Below are 20,042 nucleotides of genomic sequence, written 5' to 3'. Positions count from 1 at the left end.
ACTGCTCAGCACCCCCTCCAATACTGTTCAGCACCGACTGCGATACTGCTCAGCGAGCCCGCTAGTACTGTTCAGCACCCACTCCGATACTGCTCAGCACCCACTCCGATACTATAAGACCATAAGACATAGGAGCGGAAGTCAAGGCCATTCGGCCCATCGAGTCCACTCCACCATTCAATCATGGCTGATTTCAACTCCATTTACCCGCTCTCTTTCCATAGCCCTTAATTCCATGAGAAATCAAGAATTTATCAACTTCTGTCTTAAAGACACTCAACGTCCCGGTCTCCACCGCCCTCTGTGGCAATGAATTCCACAGACCCACCACTCTCTGGCTGAAGAAATTTCTCCTCATCTCTGTTCTAAAGTGACTCCTTTTTATTCTAAGGCTGTGCCCCCGGGTCCTAGTCTCCCCTGCTAATGGAAACAACTTCCCTATGTCCACCCTATCTAAGCCATTCATCATCTTGTAAGTTTCTATTAGATCTCCCCTCAACCTCCTAAACTCCAATGAATATAATCCCAGGAGCCTCAGACTTCATCGTATGTTAGGCCTACCATTCCTGGGATCATCCGTGTGAATCTCCGCTGGACCCGCTCCAGTGCCAGTATGTCCTTCCTGAGGTGTGGGGCCCAAAATTGCTCACAGTATTCTAAATGGGACCTAACTAATGCTTTATAAAGCTTCAGAAATACATCCCTGCTTTTATATTCCAAGCCTCTTGAAATAAATGACAACATTGCATTTGCTTTCTTAATTACGGACTCAACCTGCAAGTTTACCTTTAGAGAATCCTGGACTAGGACTCCCAAGTCCCTTTGCACTTCAGCATTATGAATTTTGTCATCGTTTAGAAAATAGTCCATGCCTCTATTCTTTTTTCCAAAGTGCAAGACCTCGCACTTGCCCACGTTGAATTTCATCAGCCATTTCTTGGACCACTCTCCTCAACTGTCTAAATCTTTCTGCAGCCTCCCCGCCTCCTCCATACTACCTGCCCCTCCACCTATCTTTGTATCATCCGCAAATTTAGCCAGAATGCCCCCAGTCCCATCATCTAGATCGTTAATATATAAAGAGAACAGCTGTGGCCCCAACACTGAACCCTGCGGGACATCATTCATCACCGGTTGCCATTCCGAAAAAGAACCTTTTATCCCAACCTTCTGCCTGACAGCCAATCGTCAATCCATGTTAGTACCTTGCCTCGAATACCATTTTACTCAGCAGTCTCCCGTGAGGCACCTTATCAAAGGCCTTTTGGAAGTCAAGATAGATAACATCCATTGGCTCTCCTTGGTCTAACCTATTTGTTATCTCTTCAAAGAACTCTAACAGGTTTGTCAGGCACGACCTCCCCTTACTAAATCCATGCTGACTTGTCCTAATCCGACCCTGCACTTCCAAGAATTTAGAAATCTCATCCTTAACAATGGATTCTAGAATCTTGCCAACAACCGAGGTTAGGCTAATTGGCCTATAATTTTCCATCTTTTTCCTTGTTCCCTTCTTGAACAGGGGGGTTACAACAGCGATTTTCCAATCCTCTGGGACTTTCCCTGACTCCAGTGACTTTTGAAAGATCATAACCAACGCCTCCACTATTTCTTCAGCTATCTACTTTAGAACTCTAGGGTGTAGCCCACCTGGGCCCGGAGATTTATCAATTCTTAGACCTCTTAGTTTCTCTAGCACTTTCTCCTTTGTGATGGCTACCATATTCAACTCTGCCCCCTGACTCTCCTGAATTGTTGGGATATGACTCATGTCTTCTACTACTCACCAACATCCCGATACTGTTCAAAGAGGGGGATGAGTGTTGTCAGGGAGTGAGGGAGGTGCACCTTTCTGGATAGTGAGGTGAGTATTGTCAGGAGTTGATTGCCAGAGGTGTATATAGTGAGGGGTGAAGGAGAGGGCGAATGTTGTCAGAGCGTGAGGGAGGGAGATTGGCATTGTCTGGGGTGAGGGACAAAGGTGTGCATTGTCAATGTCAAGGGGAGAGGGTGAGCATTTTTAGGGAGCGGGGGATGGAGGTGAGTATAGTCGGGGCTGAGGGAGGTGGCAAGCTTTATTGGGGGCTGAGGAAGGGAATTAGCACTGTCAGAGGGTGAGGGGGGGGGAGTGAGAATTGTTGGGAGTAAGCAGGTGAGCATTATCAGGGGTTAAGTCGGAGGGGTGATGATTTTTGCAGGGTTTGGGGAAGGAAGTTCAACCGTGAGGGATGTGAGCGTGATTAGGGCATTGGAGGGAGGGGTGAGGGGAGGATGAACAGTGTCGGGGGGTGGAGGAAAGGTTGTGCAGTGTCAGTTTTGATAGAGACATTTAAAAACATTGCAAATCAACAAACTGAAGGCAGTCCTTAAGAGGCATGTCTTCAGTTCATGATGATACAGTGGGTGTGACTCCACTGTAGTTACACTGTACCTTGAGGCCATCTGACTCTGAACATCGCTGGGTTCAAACTGGAGCTGGGTCAGGAATGAGGGGGCATCTTATTTGTCATAATATACACACAGGTATATGATGGTGCACAGACGGGCACACAAGATGACCAGTGAACACACAGAACACAGCAGCCAATCACCAGACAGGACACGACCACTATAAAGCCAGAGGGCACTAGTTTTCCTGCTCTCTTGGGATCCAGCCTCTGAGAAAGTCAGAGCCCGTGAGCAGCAACTAGAACATACACCATATGGTAGTAAGATAGTCTGGTCAGGTTAGCCTCAGGTCTCCAGTCAAGTCAGCATAGTGTCAACCCACAGTTAAAGTATGTATGATAGTTAAGTGTTCAATAAAATTGAGTTACATTTCTTCCAGTGTTGGAAGTCTGTCTCTCTCACTGCTGCAGCGAATGCCGTCCTCGCAGACCCGGCATACCCAACACATCATTATTGAAACTTACAGACTATTGAGAGACCTGAATAGAGTGGACATGGAGAGGATGTTTCTGCTAGTAGGAGAAACTAGAACCCAAGGCCACAGCCTCTGACTGAAGGGACGATCCTCAAAAACTGAAATAAGGAGGCATTTCTTCAGCCAGAGGGTGGTGAATCTGTGGAACTCTTTGCCGCAGAAGATTGTCGAGGCTAAATCACTGAGTGTTTTGAAGACGGAGATAGATAGATTCTTGATTAATAAGGGGATCAGGGGTTACGTGGAGAAGGCAGGAGAATGGGGATAAGAAACATTCGCCATGATTGAATGGCGGAGCAGACTCGATGGGCTAAATGGCTAATTCTGCTCCTTTATCTTATGGTCTTTTGGCACGGTGGCACAGTGGTTAGCACGTGGGTTTCCTCCGGGTGCTCCGGTTTCCTCCTACTGTCCAAAGATGTGCAGGTTAGGTGGATTGGCCATGATCAATTGCATCTTAGTGTCCAAAGGTTAGTTGGGGTGGCGGTTGAGTCGGCCTGGGTGGGGTGCTCTTTCGGAGGGTCAGTGCAGACTCGATGTGCCGAATGGCCTCCTTCTGCACTGTAGGAATTCTATAATTCTAGGAAGGTTCTAAGGCTCCAGTGTGATCAGGTAAATGGGCAGTTTAAGCTCCCCTGCGGATCCGAGAATCTGGACCATGGTCTTCCCCTCTCTCTCTCTCTCTCTCTCTCTCTCTCTCTCTCTCTCTCTTTCTCTCTCTCTCTTCCCCCCTCCCCCAAACTAAATGGGGAATTCACCACCACAGGACATCTAAACAGACCCTGGAAAATATTGTCTTTCTATCATTAATTATCTTAACATCACTTTCACTCTCTCCTCTGTTTCTTCCCTTCCTTGATCTCTTTTCTCTCGTTCCTCTGTCTTTTTCTCTCACATATATTCCCTCTTTACCTCTCTTCCAATTTTAATCTCCCCCTTCTCCCCTTCCCTGTTTTTTCTTCACTTCCTTTTCCCTTCCCCATCCCACTTCCTTCCTCCTCATTCCCCCTTTCCCCTGTGCCCTATTCACCCCTTACCCCACTTTACTCTGTTCCCCATTCACCACTCTACCCCTCCTCCTTTACCTCTTCTCCTTCGCTCCTCCCCTCCAAACATTCCGTCCTTTCTCACTCCCTCGTTCCCCTCCTCCTTTCAGATTTCCCGTTCTGTCTTTCCCCTCCACCCTTACCCTAATTTCTCCTTCCTCCCCTTACCCCTCACAGGAGGGAAAGTCAGTTATTAACGGGTCTAGTTTTCAACGGAAATTGGAACTGGTGTAGTTGAGCTTCTCCAAGTTGACCAGTTGAGTCATTTCCTTACTTCATTCCCCCATTCCCACTTGCCCCCATTCCCACTTGCCCCCATTCCCACTTGCCCCCTTCACACCTTTTTCCATTTTCCTCTTTCCCCGCCCCCCCCCCCCCCCATTCACTCCTCTACCCCTCCTCCTTTACCTCTTTCCTCTTCTCCCTTCCCCTGAACATTCCGTCCTTTCCCTCTTTCTCCTCCCCATTCCTTTGACGAAGAGTCACCCAGACTGGAAGCGTTAGCTCCCTTCTCTCTCCGTAGATGCTGTCAGACCTGCTGAGATTGTAATGCATTTTCTGCTTTTTGTTTCAGATTTCAGCATCCGCAGTAATTTGCTTTCATCTGAGTTATGTTTCCATTGAGTTGTCAAGCTGGCTCCAGTTGATGTCCAGTTGCCCTGGTTAAACCCACTGGCCCTGGATGATTACACCAGAGAAAGCCTGTGTGGAATATAAGGAAAGTAGAAAGGAATTTAAGAAAGGAGTCAGGAGGGCTAAAAGGGGTCACGAAAAGTCATTGGCAAATAGGGTTAAGGAAAATCCCAAGGCTTTTTACACATACATAAAAAGCAAGAGGGTAGCCAGGGAAAGAGTTGGCCCACTGAAGGACAGGGGAGGGAATCTATGTGTGGAGCCAGAGGAAATGGGCGAGGTACTAAATGAATACTTTGCATCAGTATTCACCAAAGAGAAGGATTTGGTGGATGTTGAATCTGGAGAAGGGTGTGTATGAAGGGTGTGGAGATAGACTGGGTCACATTGAGATCCAAAAGGACGAGGTGTTGGGTGTCTTGAAAAATATTACGGTGGATAAGTCCCCAGGGCCTGATGGGATATACCCCAGAATACTGAAGGAGGCAAGAGAGGGAATTGCTGAGGCCTTGACAGAAATCTTTGGATCCTCACTGTCTTCAGGTGATGTCCCAGAGGACTGAAGAATAGCCAATGTTGTTCCTTTGCTTAAGAAGGGTAGCAAGGATAATCCAGGAAACTACAGGCCAGTGAGCCTTACATCAGTGGTAGGAAAATTACTGGAAAGAATTCTTCGAGACAGGATCTACTCCCATTTGGAAGCAAGTGGACATATTAGCGAGAGGCAGCACGGTTTTGTGAAGGGGAGATCATGTCTCACTAACTTGATAGAGTTTTTCGAGGAGGCCACAAACATGATTGATGCAGGTAGGGCAGTGGATGCTGTCTTTATGGATTTCAGTAAGTCCTTTGACAAGGTCCCTCATGGCAGACTGGTACAAAAGGTGAAGTCACACGGGATCAGGGGTGAGCTGGCAAGGTGGATACAGAACTGGCTAGGCCATAGAAGGCAGAGGGTAGCAATGGAAGGGTGCTTTTCTGATTGGAGGGCTGTGACCAGTGGTGTTCCGCAGGGATCAGTGCTGGGACCTTTGCTGTTCGTTGTATATATAAATGATTTGGAGGAAAATATAACTGGTCTGATTAGTAAGTTTGCGGACGACACAAAGGTTGGTGAAATTGCAGACAGCGAGGAGGACTGTCAGAGGATACAGCAGGATTTAGATTGTTTGGAGACTTGGGCGGAGAGATGGCAGATGGAGTTTAATCCGGACAAATGTGAGGTAATGCATTTTGGAAGGTCTAATGCAGGTAGGGAATATACAGTGAACGGTAGAACCCTCAAGAGTATTGAAAGTCAAAGAGATCTAGGAGTACAGGTCCACAGGTCACTGAAAGGGGCAACACAGGTGGAGAAGGTAGTCAAGAAGGCATATGGCATGCTTGCCTTCATTGGCCGGGACATTGAGTATAAGAATTGGCAAGTCATGTTGCAGCTGTGTAGAACCTTAGTTAGGCCACATGGATCGGATGGGAGTGGGGGGGTGGGGCGGCGGTTCAGGGGTGGAGATAGTGGGTGGAATGAGGAGAGGGGATGAGATGAGAGACAAAGCCACGTCCTCTGTGGTGGGAGAAGATGAGGGCTTCCCTGGCCGTCCAGGCATTTGGTTCCTCGCCACCTGCCCGCCATCCTCTGGCTGCTCCCTTGGGTTCTCCCCGGTCTCGTCTCCAACTCCTCCTGGTTCGGCTCCTTCTTGTCCTCCTCCTACACATTCATCACATCGTCCCGCTGCTGTGCCAGGTTGTGGGGGCACAGCAGCCCACCCTAAAGCAGGAGACCCAATGAGGGGTGTATTGCAGTGCAGAGCGGTTGAAGCATCAGAACCGCATTTGAGCAGTCCAATGCACCGCTCAATGACAGCCCGGGTGGCCTCGTTGGATCAGGTCTCCACAACAATCACCGGCCTCCATACTGGATTCTTTAGCCATGTACTAAGTGGGTACCCCTTATCACCCAAGAGCCAGCTGGTATCCTGGGGTGTCCCTCAAAGACCCTGGGGATCTCCAACTGCCCCAGGATGTAACTGTCACGCAAGGTCCCGGGGAAGCATGCACACACGTGCATGATCTTCAGATGGTGGCCAGATATAGGTTGTACATTCTGGGAGTGGAATCCCTTCCTGTTACCGAAGGGGAGTCCTGGAACGCCCGGTGTACGCAAGGAAACATGCGTGCCTTCTATTACCCTCTAGGATCTGGGCCTCCGGCCATAGCAGAGAATCTTACTACCTGGGCACAAGTGCCACACTGTCTCCTTGTTGAGGCAGAGCACAAGCTCTCCGATGTCTCTTCAAACCACCAGCGATGCCTTACATCCTGGGCCATCGCTGGCCTTCCCCTCTGGGTCCCTCCCTGGTCTGATGGGCAGCTGGGTCCGAGGGGTGTGTGGGGCGGGCCCCTGCACATGGCCTGCCACCTCGAGCCTCTGTCGACGGTGCTGCCACCGCCTTCTCCAGTATCTGGCTGCCTGGATTGCCAATGCCACTATGAGGGCAACTGCTGCGGGGTCCACAATATCACCCAGGCTATGATATCTGTAAGGAATTGGAGAGGGGGTGAGACCAACAATAGTTATGGCTTCCAACCCGTTATCCTCTAATCCCCCACCCTTCCATTCCATCTCTCAGGGTGCCATTCATCGAGGCCGGTTGTGCTGGGGACTATGCACTGCACATGCACCCGTGGCCAAAGCAGGGGCCCTTGGGCACTGAGCAGCAAACCATGGACCCCTGCTGGGAACAGAACTGGGATCAGGCCTAGGTACCACCCCCGATCCACACACCCACCCTCTGTTAGCAGGGGTGTCCCCATTGCTGTGGCCCAGCTCTTGGGTGTATGGTTGTTGGCTGCTGCCACTGCAATTGTACAGCCTCCAGTGTTCAGCAATGTGCCTGGGCCGCCAAGTCTCATTGGGGTGCCAGGCAGTAACACCCGCCTGCTACGTGGTACATTTACCCACAGGTATCCATGAATACCCATTTCTAACATTGCCAATTTCCTATTAGCGAAAGCCTTCAGCGAAGCAGCCACAAACCGCCACGGTCGGTGGGTTTAAAGTAACCTTCACCATATTACCACGGACGTTGCTCTGCCTTGGTGGTGTTAGATGGGTCGGACAGGCAGAAGCGGATGTCACCTCTGGTGTGGGTATACGTGATCCGGGGGTGGCATGTTCTGTGGGCGCTGAGCCCTCCTGCCCCGCCAGCCCAAGAGCAACTCCCATACCAGTGATGATTGACACCCCTGGCCAGACGCAACCATCATTAAGGGCTCCCACACCCGTCCCGAGCACTGGCAGGGCAGCTCCAGTGCTCGGGCTGACTAGAAGCTACTCCCCTCCTCTGATCCCCACAACCACCATTTTGCTAGCTTCATGTTTTTAAATAAGTGTGTTAAATGGCACCCGCATTACCACTCTGGGGAGCTGGTTAGATCAGGGGAGGATGTTAGGTGGGGTCCTTCCAGTTAATAGGATGGGGATTGGCCTTAATTAGCGATTATTGGTTTCCTGCCATGCCGTGTCGGGATCCTGATCTCGTCAACAAAGAACAAAGAAAAGTACAGCACAGGAACAGGCCCTTCGGTCCTCCAAGCCTGTGCCGACCATGCTGCCCGTCTAAACTAAAATCTTCTGCACTGCCGGGGTCCGTATCCCTCTATTCCCATCCTATTCATGTATTTGTCAAGATGCCCCAACGGGAGCTGGCAGGTTAGATTGGTAACCGATCGGCGCCTGGTGCACTTCCCGATTTCAGACTCTCCCATGATCAACTGCCCCGGTTTTGTGCTCAGCGCAGCCGTTGGCTTGCGCACAATCTCTCCCCCACATTTCTAGTTTCACTCTCCCTCAGATATACACTCTCTCTGACTCTCAGACATGCTCTGTCTCACACACCAGCTGGCCACTAGTCTCTTCAACATAGGCCCCACAGTCTGTCTGTGCCCCGGGGCCCCCACAGCCAGTCTCTTCCCCCGTGGGCCCCGCAGCCAGTCTGTTCCCCCGTGGGCCCCGCAGCCAGTCTGTTCCCCCATGGGCCCCGCAGCCAGTCTGTTCCCCCGTGGGCCCCGCAGCCAGTCTGTTCCCCCGTGGGCCCCGCAGCCAGTCTGTTCCCCCGTGGGCCCCGCAGCCAGTCTGTTCCCCCGTGGGCCCCGCAGCCAGTCTGTTCCCCGTGGGCCTGACAGTGATGCACGATCAATTGTACAAAGACTCAGGTTGGATACAACTGTGGCTTTATTGCAGTAAGATGTGTGGCCTCCCACAGCAGCTGGCGAAATGGCTGCTGAATAGAGGACACGCATATTTATACTCCTCCTACTGGGCGGAGCCAGCAGGCAAAGGCTACCGGCGAACCTGTAGTACAGGTCCTACCTTACATCACCTAATACAGATGTAACAGTGGTTTACCACAGCCAGCCAGTCTGTTCCACCTTGGGCCTCACAGCCAGTCTCTTTTTCTCCTTCCTCTCTCCTTAAAGTCCTCTTTTTCCTGACCAAATTTAAAGACATTAGTGTTCGCAGCTTCCCCAATCAAAGACAATGGGTGGGATTCTCCTTGGCGGGATCCTCCGCTTCACCGGCAGCGTCCGCATACCTGCGGATTTCCCTATGACGTGGGGTAGCCACGATGGGAAACCCCATTGGCCGGCTGCCGGGACAGAGGATCTCCCTGCCATTCCAGAAAACAGGTCTGGTGGGACGGAGAATCCCACCCTTTTTCTCTCTCAACAACATTGGAGTGGAACAGCCTGTGATTGAAAGAGTAGCTCTTTGCATAATTTTCCATTCCACTTGCTATTTTGACCAGCATTTTGAACTGTGATTCCAGAGCCTCAGAGCATGGCTTTACGGGCAACTATTTTGCCTGCAGGCCATGAGTTTGGACAAGTCTGTCATGAACCACTCGCAACGGAAAATAATGAGAGGATATTTACGCTGACTGCTTCATCAAAAATTCTCTCTTCACCCTGTTGCTATCTGCGTTTGCAGATGACACCAGGTTGGGTAGGAGGGTGAGCTGTGAGGAGGATGCAGAGATCCTTCAGTGTGATTTGGACATGTTGAGTGAGTGGGCAAAGGAATGGCAGATGCAGTATAATTTCGATAAATGTAAGGTTATCCACTTTGGTAAAATGGGAAGGCAGATGGTTATCTTGATGGCCATAAATTAGGAGAGGGGAATGTGCAACGAGACCTGGGCGTCCTTGTACACCAGTCGCATGCAGGGGCAGCAGGCGGTAAAGAAGGCAAATGGTATGCTGGCATTCATTGTGAGAGGATTCGAATACAGGAGCAGGGATGTCTTGCTGCAATTATACAGGGCCTTGGTGAGGCCACACCTAGAATATTGTGTGCAGTTTTGGTCTCCTTATCTGAGGAAGGATGTTCTTGCTGTCGAGGGAGTGCAGCGAAGGTTGATCAGACTGATACCTGGGATGGCAGGACAGTCTATTGAGGAGAGTTTGTGTCGGGTAGGATTGTATTAGCTTGAGTTCAGAAAACTGGCAGAAACCTATAAATTCAAACCAGGACTAGATAGACCGGGTAGATGCAAGAAATATGTTTTCAATGGTGGGGGGGGCCAGATGTCCAGAACCAGAGCGCACAGTCTTGGGATATGGGGTAGACCATTTAGGACAGAGATGAGGAGAAATTTCTTCACCCAAAGAGTGCTGAGCCTGTGGAATTCATTACCTCAGGAAGTAGTTGAGGCCAAAATAATATATGTTTTCAAGAAGCAGTTCGATACAGCACTTGGGGCAAAGGAGATCAAAGCATATTGGACTATTAGAATAGTATTAGACTTGAGTTGGAGGATCAGCCATAGTCATAATGAATGGTGAAACAGGCTCGAAGGGTCGAATGGCCTCCTATTTTCTTTGTTTAGTCCCCATCTTTGATCACCTTGGAACCATATCGCCGTAATCCCAACTATATTGTACCTGTGTACATCAGATTGAATGTCTGAAAGGAGTATCGGTGACAAAGATGAGCTGTTGGGCACGATCTAATGAGAAGCGTCGTGAAAGATTTATGCAGCTAGCCACGCCTCACGAGATCTAACAGGATCTCGCAAGATGTCGTGATCTGGATCCCGCTGACAATGGATGGGATCCAACACTGGTCTCCACAATGGGGACAAGGTGTACCAGCACTTGGGGGATGGGGGTGGTTCTGAGGTGATTAGGGGCTCCTGGATGCTTGTGCTCTGGGTAGGGTGGTACCCTGGCACCTCTGATGTGCCATGGGCATCGGTCAAAGCACCTGTCGCAGCTTCACTTCTCCTCCCACACAAAGGAGGGAATTTAATGCCCTCCACTTGGCAGGTTTGATGGCACGGGGACACTTAATGAGGTGGTCGGGTGGTCGGTAGGGACCTCCCCATCCTTCTGCCATTGCCCTGAAACGTTAACTCTGTTTCTCAGAAATCTTGGGACAGCTGCATGACTCGTTTTATTTTTTCCAACAGGAGTGATCATTCCCCAAATATCTCCAGTCCATTGTCATCAATTGCATTATAAAAAATACTTGGTGTTTTTCCAAAGAGTGCAAATTAATCTTTACAAAAATAGCTACCGCAGTGTTCCTAGACTAAAAGTTATTAGCTTTGTACTTTCAAGGGACTACTATTTGAAGAAAAATAGCTGCTGAAGTTAGTGACTAGGTAGTTGCTCTCTTGAAACTAAGAGTCTTTATATAAGCTAATTTCAACAAAATATATATGGAAATCACACCAAATGTAAGGAATAAACCAAATACAAAAGGGTATATTGTTCCAAGGTTTGCTGCGCCGAATTAAGAGTCCGGTGATATAGCTCTGCTGAGCGACAGTTTTACGAAATGGAGTAAGCTATAAGTTATAGTAAATTGCCATCCCTTGTTACGAAAATTGCTTCAATCTCAGAATTGATTCAGAGATTTAAAGTGGTTCATTATTCGGTAGCTTGCACACAGTGCTATGTTGTAAGTGTTGGCAGAAAAAAAAATCAATTTATTTTCACAGTAACTAAGAGCACACAGGTGATTGGGGGCTCCTGGGTGCTCGTGCTAAATGCGGTTGCATTCCATTGTTTCATATTTTTAAATAACCGAAAAATTGGATTTTCCAACATAAAATAGCTCGTAAATAATTGAACATTCACATGATTACATTAATGTTAGCATGGACAACAAAGGAGTAAACAGTAGCAATATATGCACTGGGCTGCTCTCTACTGACTGCAAACTGTCACTCCTTAATGTCCTAATTCCTTCCAGTCTGGAAAATATAAAATGCCTATTGGAAATTTTCCAAACGTTTTCAGGATTTTTATTGCTCTACTGCCTCCAAACCTTTAAATTTACCGAGACCCAATTTTGTGCCCTCACCATTCATGTGTTTTGCTAGCAGTTCGGCACAATTACGTTTTGATTTCTTGTTCATAGGATATGTATAATGCTGGCAAGGTCAATATTTTATGACCAATTCTTAAATGCTCTTGAGAAGGTGATGGTCAGCGACCTTGAACCACTGCAGTCGTAAGTACCCACAGTGTTGTTGGCGAGGGAGTTTCAGGATTTTCACATGAAGGAATGGTGATTTAGTTCCAAGTAAGGATGGCATGTGACTTGCGTTCGCTTGCTTTTGATGCCCTTGTTCCTTTAGGTAGGTGGTGGGCAATCTGTGGCCCGGGGGCCACATGCTGCCTATCTAGGTTCTGTGGCCCATGAGACCTTTGTTGACCATTGCCCACATGCACGTTTACCACATTCTGCTGATTTCCGTCAGCATAGTTATTTCCCTGCCGGTATAACTGAAGTGATACGCACGTAGGGCAAGTGAAGTGAGGTGCATGCTGACTGCACACAACATTGACTGTGCTAGCCGTGTGCTCCCACTGTGCCAAAGAGTAAATATTTATTTTGTTTTTGCCGTTTGAAGTTCATGATAGTTCGAATGAATATATAAATGATTAAGCATTTTCTATAACACTTTATGAAATATTCGGCATGTATTAAATGTACTTAATCTTATTCATGGGGTCAAGGTTGGTGAACAAGCTTGATTTCAATCTTGTGGCTCACTGAGATGAAAGTGGGCAACTCCTGTGGCCCACTCACTGGCCTAGGTTGCCTATCACTGCTTTAGGTGGTAGAGCCATGAGTTTGAAAGGTGCTGTCAAAGAGGCTTCTGCCAGTGAAATGCATCGTGGTTGTAGATGGTATACATTATGGGGGTTGATGGGGGGAGTGAATTTTTGATGAATAGGTGGTGGTTAAGATGTTGATCACACAGATTGTTTTGTCCTGTAATGTCGAGCTTTTGACTATTTTTGGAGTAGCACTAATCTGGGCAATGTGGTGATGTGCATCAATGTAAATACATGTAGGATAGCTAGACACTAGAGGGAGCACCAGTGGCATCACAACCACACACTCAACCAATAGATCAAGTAGATAGTACACGACCAATAGACATTCACGATGCGCAGGGGGGCATTACACCAACCCATATATAAAGGACACCACACACATGATTTGCCTCTTTCCAGTGGAGACAGGCAGTGAGAAGAGACACAGGGTTGATTCAGTATTACACCCACCACGTGGATTGCAGCAGCTGGTTAGTCAGTCTGGGTAGCTATAGTAGGATTAGCAGTAGTGTCGAACCCGAGTAATAGAAGTGTAAATAGTTTAATAAATGTGTTGAAGTTATATCCACGTCTGAACCTTCCTTTGTCAAGTGCACCACAAGGAAGCCGCTTATGTTACGCCTACAACATAACAAATCATGGTACCAGGACTGAACTGTTTCAATTGATGTAGCCATACCTCAGTGTACAGTGACAACCAGCAACGATACCCAGGCAAGATGTTTGAGATCCAGGTTCCGCAGCAGCTCCAGTGCCACGCCGATCTCCGCGAAAACTGGCGGGCATTCTGGCAAAGGTTTGAAATCTTCCTGGTGGCAGCCGAACTAGAAGAAGTGGCTGATCCTGAAAAAACAGAGCTTCTCCTCACCACCGCCGGTGCCAAAGCAGAAGAAATCTTTAAAACAGTTCTCCAAGGGGCAAAACAGGAGCGACTTCCAGGCAGTCCTGGACAAATTCGGCAAATACTGTGAGGAAAACACACTCCAACCAGCAAGAAAAGGTAAGAGAAGCACCAGTATTCACCATGATGCCGAGATCCCGGAGCAGAGAACATTTTTGATTGGCGGCCATCTTTCTAAAGGGACTGCAGTTGCGCAGAACGGGAAGGTCCGTTTGTGCATGCGTGAGAAGTCATGCATGCGCGATTGCGAAAAAGGCCCCAAGTAAAGGAACCGCGATCTGCGCATGCGCAATCGCTTCCTATGCAGTACATCACATGCGTCATGATGTCAGAGGCCCCGGACCACGCCCATTTAAAGGGGAAACATCCCAAATCAAAGAAAAAATCTTTTAAAGCCGTAAAACAACCTTCCTTCACCTGGAATGACAGCACAATGCCTCACATTGAACCAGGAAATGAAATAAACCTCTGAAGAACCCTGCAACAAGCAGTTACCTATGCCCACACCGATGATTCCGACCTTGAATACTTCGATACCGACCTTTACATTTTCTCTGGACCTCGTGAGCCCAATGCCAGCTCCGACGCAAACAGTGATGATATGGTCCTAGAAGACTACGACTCGGACAAACCTTTCACCTTGGGAGGCTACACCAGTACCAAATCCGAACCGCAACTAGAAGTGTTGCACATTGGCGACCCCCGTACTGAATCCGATGCAGGCGCGGATTCGTTCTTCGGATTTGAGGATCTTCAGCCCAGCAGATATGACATCCCAACTCGTGAATGCAGGATGATGCTGCAGCCTGAAACCAAGAGACAGAGAGCGGTACAAGCCCACAGAGAATCCGCTCAGGGTTCCCGACTCTACGAAAGAAGACACGCAAGACTCCACACCGTAGTCCTTGCATGAACAGGAAGTGACTCCAGAGTCACAAGCTTCCACAGCGAGCGCATGAACAGACTCCACAATTGCAGAAACGCAAGACTCCAGACCACAGTCCTTGCACACACAAGACGTGACTCCAGTGTCACAAGCCTCCGCAGCGAGCTCATGGACAGCCTTCACGATAGAAGCAACGCAAGACTCCGACGTGCAGTCCTTGCAGGAACGAGACCATGAGGGTCAAGCAACCTCCTCTGACCAACTAGCGGCAGACGATGCAAGTCTACCACGCTCCAGTGCACAGCAGGACAACCATGATGGTCTATCATGCTACAGTGAAGAACAAAGCGACGATGACAGTCCAAGCCCAAATGAAGGTCAACAGCAAGACAATGACAGTCCACCCACATTGTTTGCACCACCAGATGAAGACTCTGACAATTTACCCAACCCAAGTGAACAACAAGCAGATACTGAAGATCTACCCACGGCATGTGAGACGAGTGACGACAGCATCCCACTTCCCATGCAAGATGTGCAAAGTGACAGACCTCAGCTAGTGTGTACAGAGGCACTCGATGATCACTGTGAGACCACTAGTGACTCCGGTGACACCATGATACTTCCACCCTCATTCGCTCGAACCTCTCCACAAGTTAATGCATTCCTGCATGTTCCGACTCCAGACGTGCAGCTTCAAGAAATCTCAGCTGACTCCAGTGAACCTGCTAAGACTCCGGACGGGGAGCATCAACAAACCATCATTGACTCAGTTGAAACAGACCAGACTCCAGATGGGGAGCAACCAAATGCCGACTCTGATTCACGTAAGCCGGACTTTACTCCAGACAGGGAGTGCCGTAACTTCAGTGATGGCACGCTCAGGGTGACAGCAGATGCCGCAACGACAGGAGATGGATCACTGAACAATTACACTGGGTCAGTAATAACAAGCAGTGGCTACAGTCCAAGAGGAATATACCAATATTCACCACAGCTATATCCACACATTGTTTCCACACCAGCAGTGCAGCCAATGACAGCTCATGCTGGACAAACCCAGTATTCAGGCATGCAGCAGCCAGCAGTCTATGCAGCATATTCTCAAACAGGCCAGCACTACGGGTTGCCCACTAATGTAATCAAGACCGAAGGAGGACTACCGCAAGCGCAATCTGCACTACAGACTGGATGCCATAGTTACAGCCCAGGATTTGCTGCACCCCAGCCTGGCCAGACGGCATATTCCTATCAGATGCAAGGTTCTAGTTTCACACCATCACCAGGTATTTATGCGAGCAGCAATTCTGTTTCCAATTCGACAAGCTTCAACGGTTCTCAGCAGGATCACCCTTCCAGCACAGCACGTGGCCAGAACCAGTATATACAGTCTTATCCAACTTCAACATATGGCACATCCATGACCTCGAATGATACCTCTTCAACGTCAACACCTTATCAGCCACAAGATGCCATCCAATAGCATCATCACAAACATTGGAAAAAGAAAGGGACTTCAAATCAGACAGCGAAGTGATTTGACCACTTCTTGGTTCCTGTGGCACAGGGACGTTGATGGCGTTCATAACCAAGAGAGACATTTGACCATGATGATTGATGGTTTATGGACTCACACGAATGATTTGGACTTATTGTTTACTCACTGTTCCCATGACTTGTATATACCTTATCTACCTGTTCTTTGTTCAATTTTCTCAACGTGTGTAGATGTAAAATATTAAAAAAGGGGGATGTGGTGATGTGCATCAATGTAAATACATGTAGTCTAGCTAGACACTAGAGGGAGCACCAGTGACATCACACACACACACTCAACCAATAGATCAAGTAGATAGGACATGACCAATAGACATTCACGATACACAAGGAGGTGACACGACCGCATTTCCCTTCAGAGAAATAGATTTTGAACTACAGCCAGCTATACTCACTATTTACCTGGCCATTGATGCCGTTGGGGATGCACAGTGGCAAGAGCACCAGGGCCTGCACTAGAGGAGCCTGTCCCAGAAGACCAGGGGCCGCCTGGTGAGGCTCAAGTACCGACTGTCGAACAGACCGAGGAGGTGATGCGAAGGAGGCACTGCATCAGGCCACGTATATATCATTGGCACCTATCCTTCGAGGAGTTGCTGGACTGCGCGTGCTGACGATGATGACTCTGGCTCACAGGGGGACCATGCGCCACCTGTACCAGATGGTGGCGCACCTGGCACTGCAGGAGTATGGAGGACACCCGCTCCTAGTGCCTTTCAAGATTCACCTGAACCTTTATGCCTCTGGTTCATCCAGGGCTTGAGCAGGAACCTGTGCGAGAGCTTGCAAACATCCGCACACAGGTGAATCCATGCTGTCATGGATGCCCGATATGCCCGGGTATCGGACTATATCACCTTCATCCTGGACCTGACCCATCAAGATGCCTGGGCATTAAGATTTGCTGCCCTTGCTGCCATGTCCCAGGTCCATGGGTGATCAATGGCACCCATGTCACCTTCCTAGCATCGGTTCGACGAGAGGTGCCCGTCATCAATAGGAAGGGCTTCCATTCTCTGAATGTGCAGTTGGCGTGTGACCATCAGCTGCACATCATGCACGTATGTGCCCAATATTTAGACAGCATGAACAATGCATACATCCTACCACACTCATTAGTTTCTGGCACCTTCAAGATGCTCTCTCGTGTGAGGAGTTGGCTAGAGGGCGACAATGGTTACCCACGGAGGTCATAGCTAATGGTGCTTGTGCGGAGATCCCAGACCGAGGTGGAGAACCGTTATATCGATGTTCAAGCAACAACCAGAAGCTTCATTGAGCAGTGCATCGGTGTGCTCAAGATACGCTTTCGATTCATGGACCGCTCTGGTGGGGTGTTCCAATAGAGCCCCCAGAGAGTCTCCAGCATCGTGGTGGCCTGTTGCATCCTTCATACCATTGCCAAGCATTGGGCCACTTGCTGGAGGAGAATGAGGAAGAATGCCAAGCCTCATATGATGAGGAGGACGATGATGGTGTCCAGGAGGATCTGGGCCTGGAGTCTGAGGCTGCCCAGCATGTGATCCAGGGTTACTGTATATGGAACAATCTCATCACCTCCTGATTTATGAACGAGGAGGCAGGGCCACGCTGCTGCCCTGTCCCACCTCTTTCCCCCCCCCCCCCCCCCAACTACTTCAGCCACACCCCACCCCACAGATTCTATTTTCCCGTGAGACTCTCGTGCCTTCCTTCATTCTTAGCCCTTCTACCCCTTCCCTCTCTAAGTCCTTCACTCCACCTTCCCCCTAGCCTTCTACTCCTTCCCACTACCGCAGCTCCCCTCCCACCACCGAGGGTCATACCAGCATCACTCCAGGGTGTTGGCCTGGGTTGGCAGTATCAGTGGATCTTGTCCGTGGGACAGAGGATGATGACGACTTGTTGTGAGATGAGCTCTGCTGCTCCTCATATCACAGTCCGCCCAAATGATGCCTGCAAGTGCACTGGCGATTCCTTCTCAAGGGCCAAATATCTGTTGGGGGGGGGGGGAGGCTGTTTGCAGGGATGGTGAATGATTAGAGCTCACTCACTGCAGATGCTGTCATACAATATGGATCTCACTGCTGTCCTCGTGCCCTGCCACTCTTGGTGAAGATGTAGAAGTTAGAGGCAGATCGGACTGGTGGTGATAAAGGATAAAGTGTTTGATGGTGAGTATTTACAATAAGTGTGCCCTTCCCCTTTGCTACCTACTACACCCATGCCAACTTAAGTGTCATCTATCTTTCTACTCTTTCATGGCCTCATGCTTCTTCGAGGTGTTACCCCAGACAGCACATCAGAAATGGAGGGGGCCAGCTGCTTGTCTCACCCTCTGTCCTGTGATGCCATTGGGATGCACCTGTGGAGGGCCTGAGCCTGGATGGGCACAGCTGACTTTCGGTTATCTCAGTTGACGACGTGTCAGCCTGCTCTGCCCACTGCCCATGAGATGTGCCAGTGGAGGGGGGGGGGGGAGATTCGGAATGGTTGAGATGTTCCCCTGTGGAACCCATCAATTCCTCCTCCCCCAGGGTGCTCTGTGGCCCTTGGGCTACTTCGTGGAACGGTGGTGGCCGGAGTGAGCTCCGGAGGCACCGTCGTCACCTGGTGCAGCCAGTCCTGGAGGCCCACCCTTGCCTGAACAATGGCCTCGATGCCCTCAGTCATGGCGCACTAAGACTGGATCATGTCCCTCAGTGAGTGAGCTATGTCTCCCACTACCTCGGTTATTTCCCTCTGGGAATTTGTCATGACCCTCTGTGCCAACGAAATATCCCTCTGTGACTGGCCAAGGTCAGCCAGCGCCCGGCCAATGCTCTCAATGCCCTCAGCCATGACCCTTTCTGAATGGGTCAACTCTGGAGCGTCACAGCAATGCTCATTTGTGCCTGAGACATGTCCAGCTTTGACTGGGCTCTCTTGTCCTTTGCCTCAGCCATGGACAGCACAGTGCATCCCAAGCCGTGGACGTCCTGACACAAGGCTCTGACATCTTGCCCAGGCCTTCCACTGTGGCCGCCACCCTTTCAGTGTTGACTTGGGTGTCGAAGCTGTGGTGTTCTGTCTGTTGGTGATATAGGATGGATTGCGTAATGTTCCACAAAGACCGCAGTATAGCTTTTACTTAAACAAAGCTATGATTTTATTTGCAGTACTAAACTGGGTTTTGACACTTAGTCCTTATTAGAATAGATCAATAACATCTAACTACACTCACCTATTGCTAATCTCACTCACTGGTATAACTTTAATCTAACCTTCTCACACTAACTGCTCTGATGACCTTCACTTGCTGTCTCCTGCTTATTCCTCCCCTAAGGTCGCGAATCACTGCTTTACATAGTACTCTCTGCAGCTCCCTCTGGTGGCTATTCATGGCACTACATTAACCCTTGTAATGCTGATAGTTATGATAAAAGCACAAATGCCATATTCTGTGCCTGAAGGCAGCTGGATTCCTCCAGCTGGACTTGCAGGCGCTGGAGTTTTGCTGACACCCCCTCTTGTAGCTTCTGGCTCTGCTTCTGCATCTCTTCGAGTGATGGGATCATCTTTTCCAGAAGCCCAATATCTGCCTGGGGGACAGCTGTTCGTGGGATCAGGCAACCCTCCGACCGTCAGCTCCTTCGGGAGTCCCTGCCTCCACCTGAAGTGCTGCAGTATGTGAGTGGTGCTCAGCGGAGGGTGACCAAGAATCCTGATCACTAACATTATCCACCGAGATGATAGTCTCTGCAATGGTGGATGGTGCAGGTAAAGGAAGTTGCGAAGCATTGGTGCCTTTCCTGGAGTGGTGCCCCAGGGTGTGCAGAGGGGCTGGATGCTGGTGGGGGGAGGGAGGGAGGCGAGGTGGGGGAGCAACCCTAGATGGCCCAACCTCATCTGAAGGGGATCCTGCAAGACAAAAGACATGCGAGATTCTGGAAAGGAGAGGTCTATGGCAGAGGGGGACTCACTTGCTATAGGGATTCTGCATTGCAA

This window comes from Scyliorhinus torazame, chromosome 4 (assembly GCF_047496885.1).
Source record: "Scyliorhinus torazame isolate Kashiwa2021f chromosome 4, sScyTor2.1, whole genome shotgun sequence".
NCBI classification, from domain to species: Eukaryota; Metazoa; Chordata; class Chondrichthyes; order Carcharhiniformes; family Scyliorhinidae; genus Scyliorhinus; species Scyliorhinus torazame.
This window is presented reverse-complemented; position numbering follows the sequence as displayed.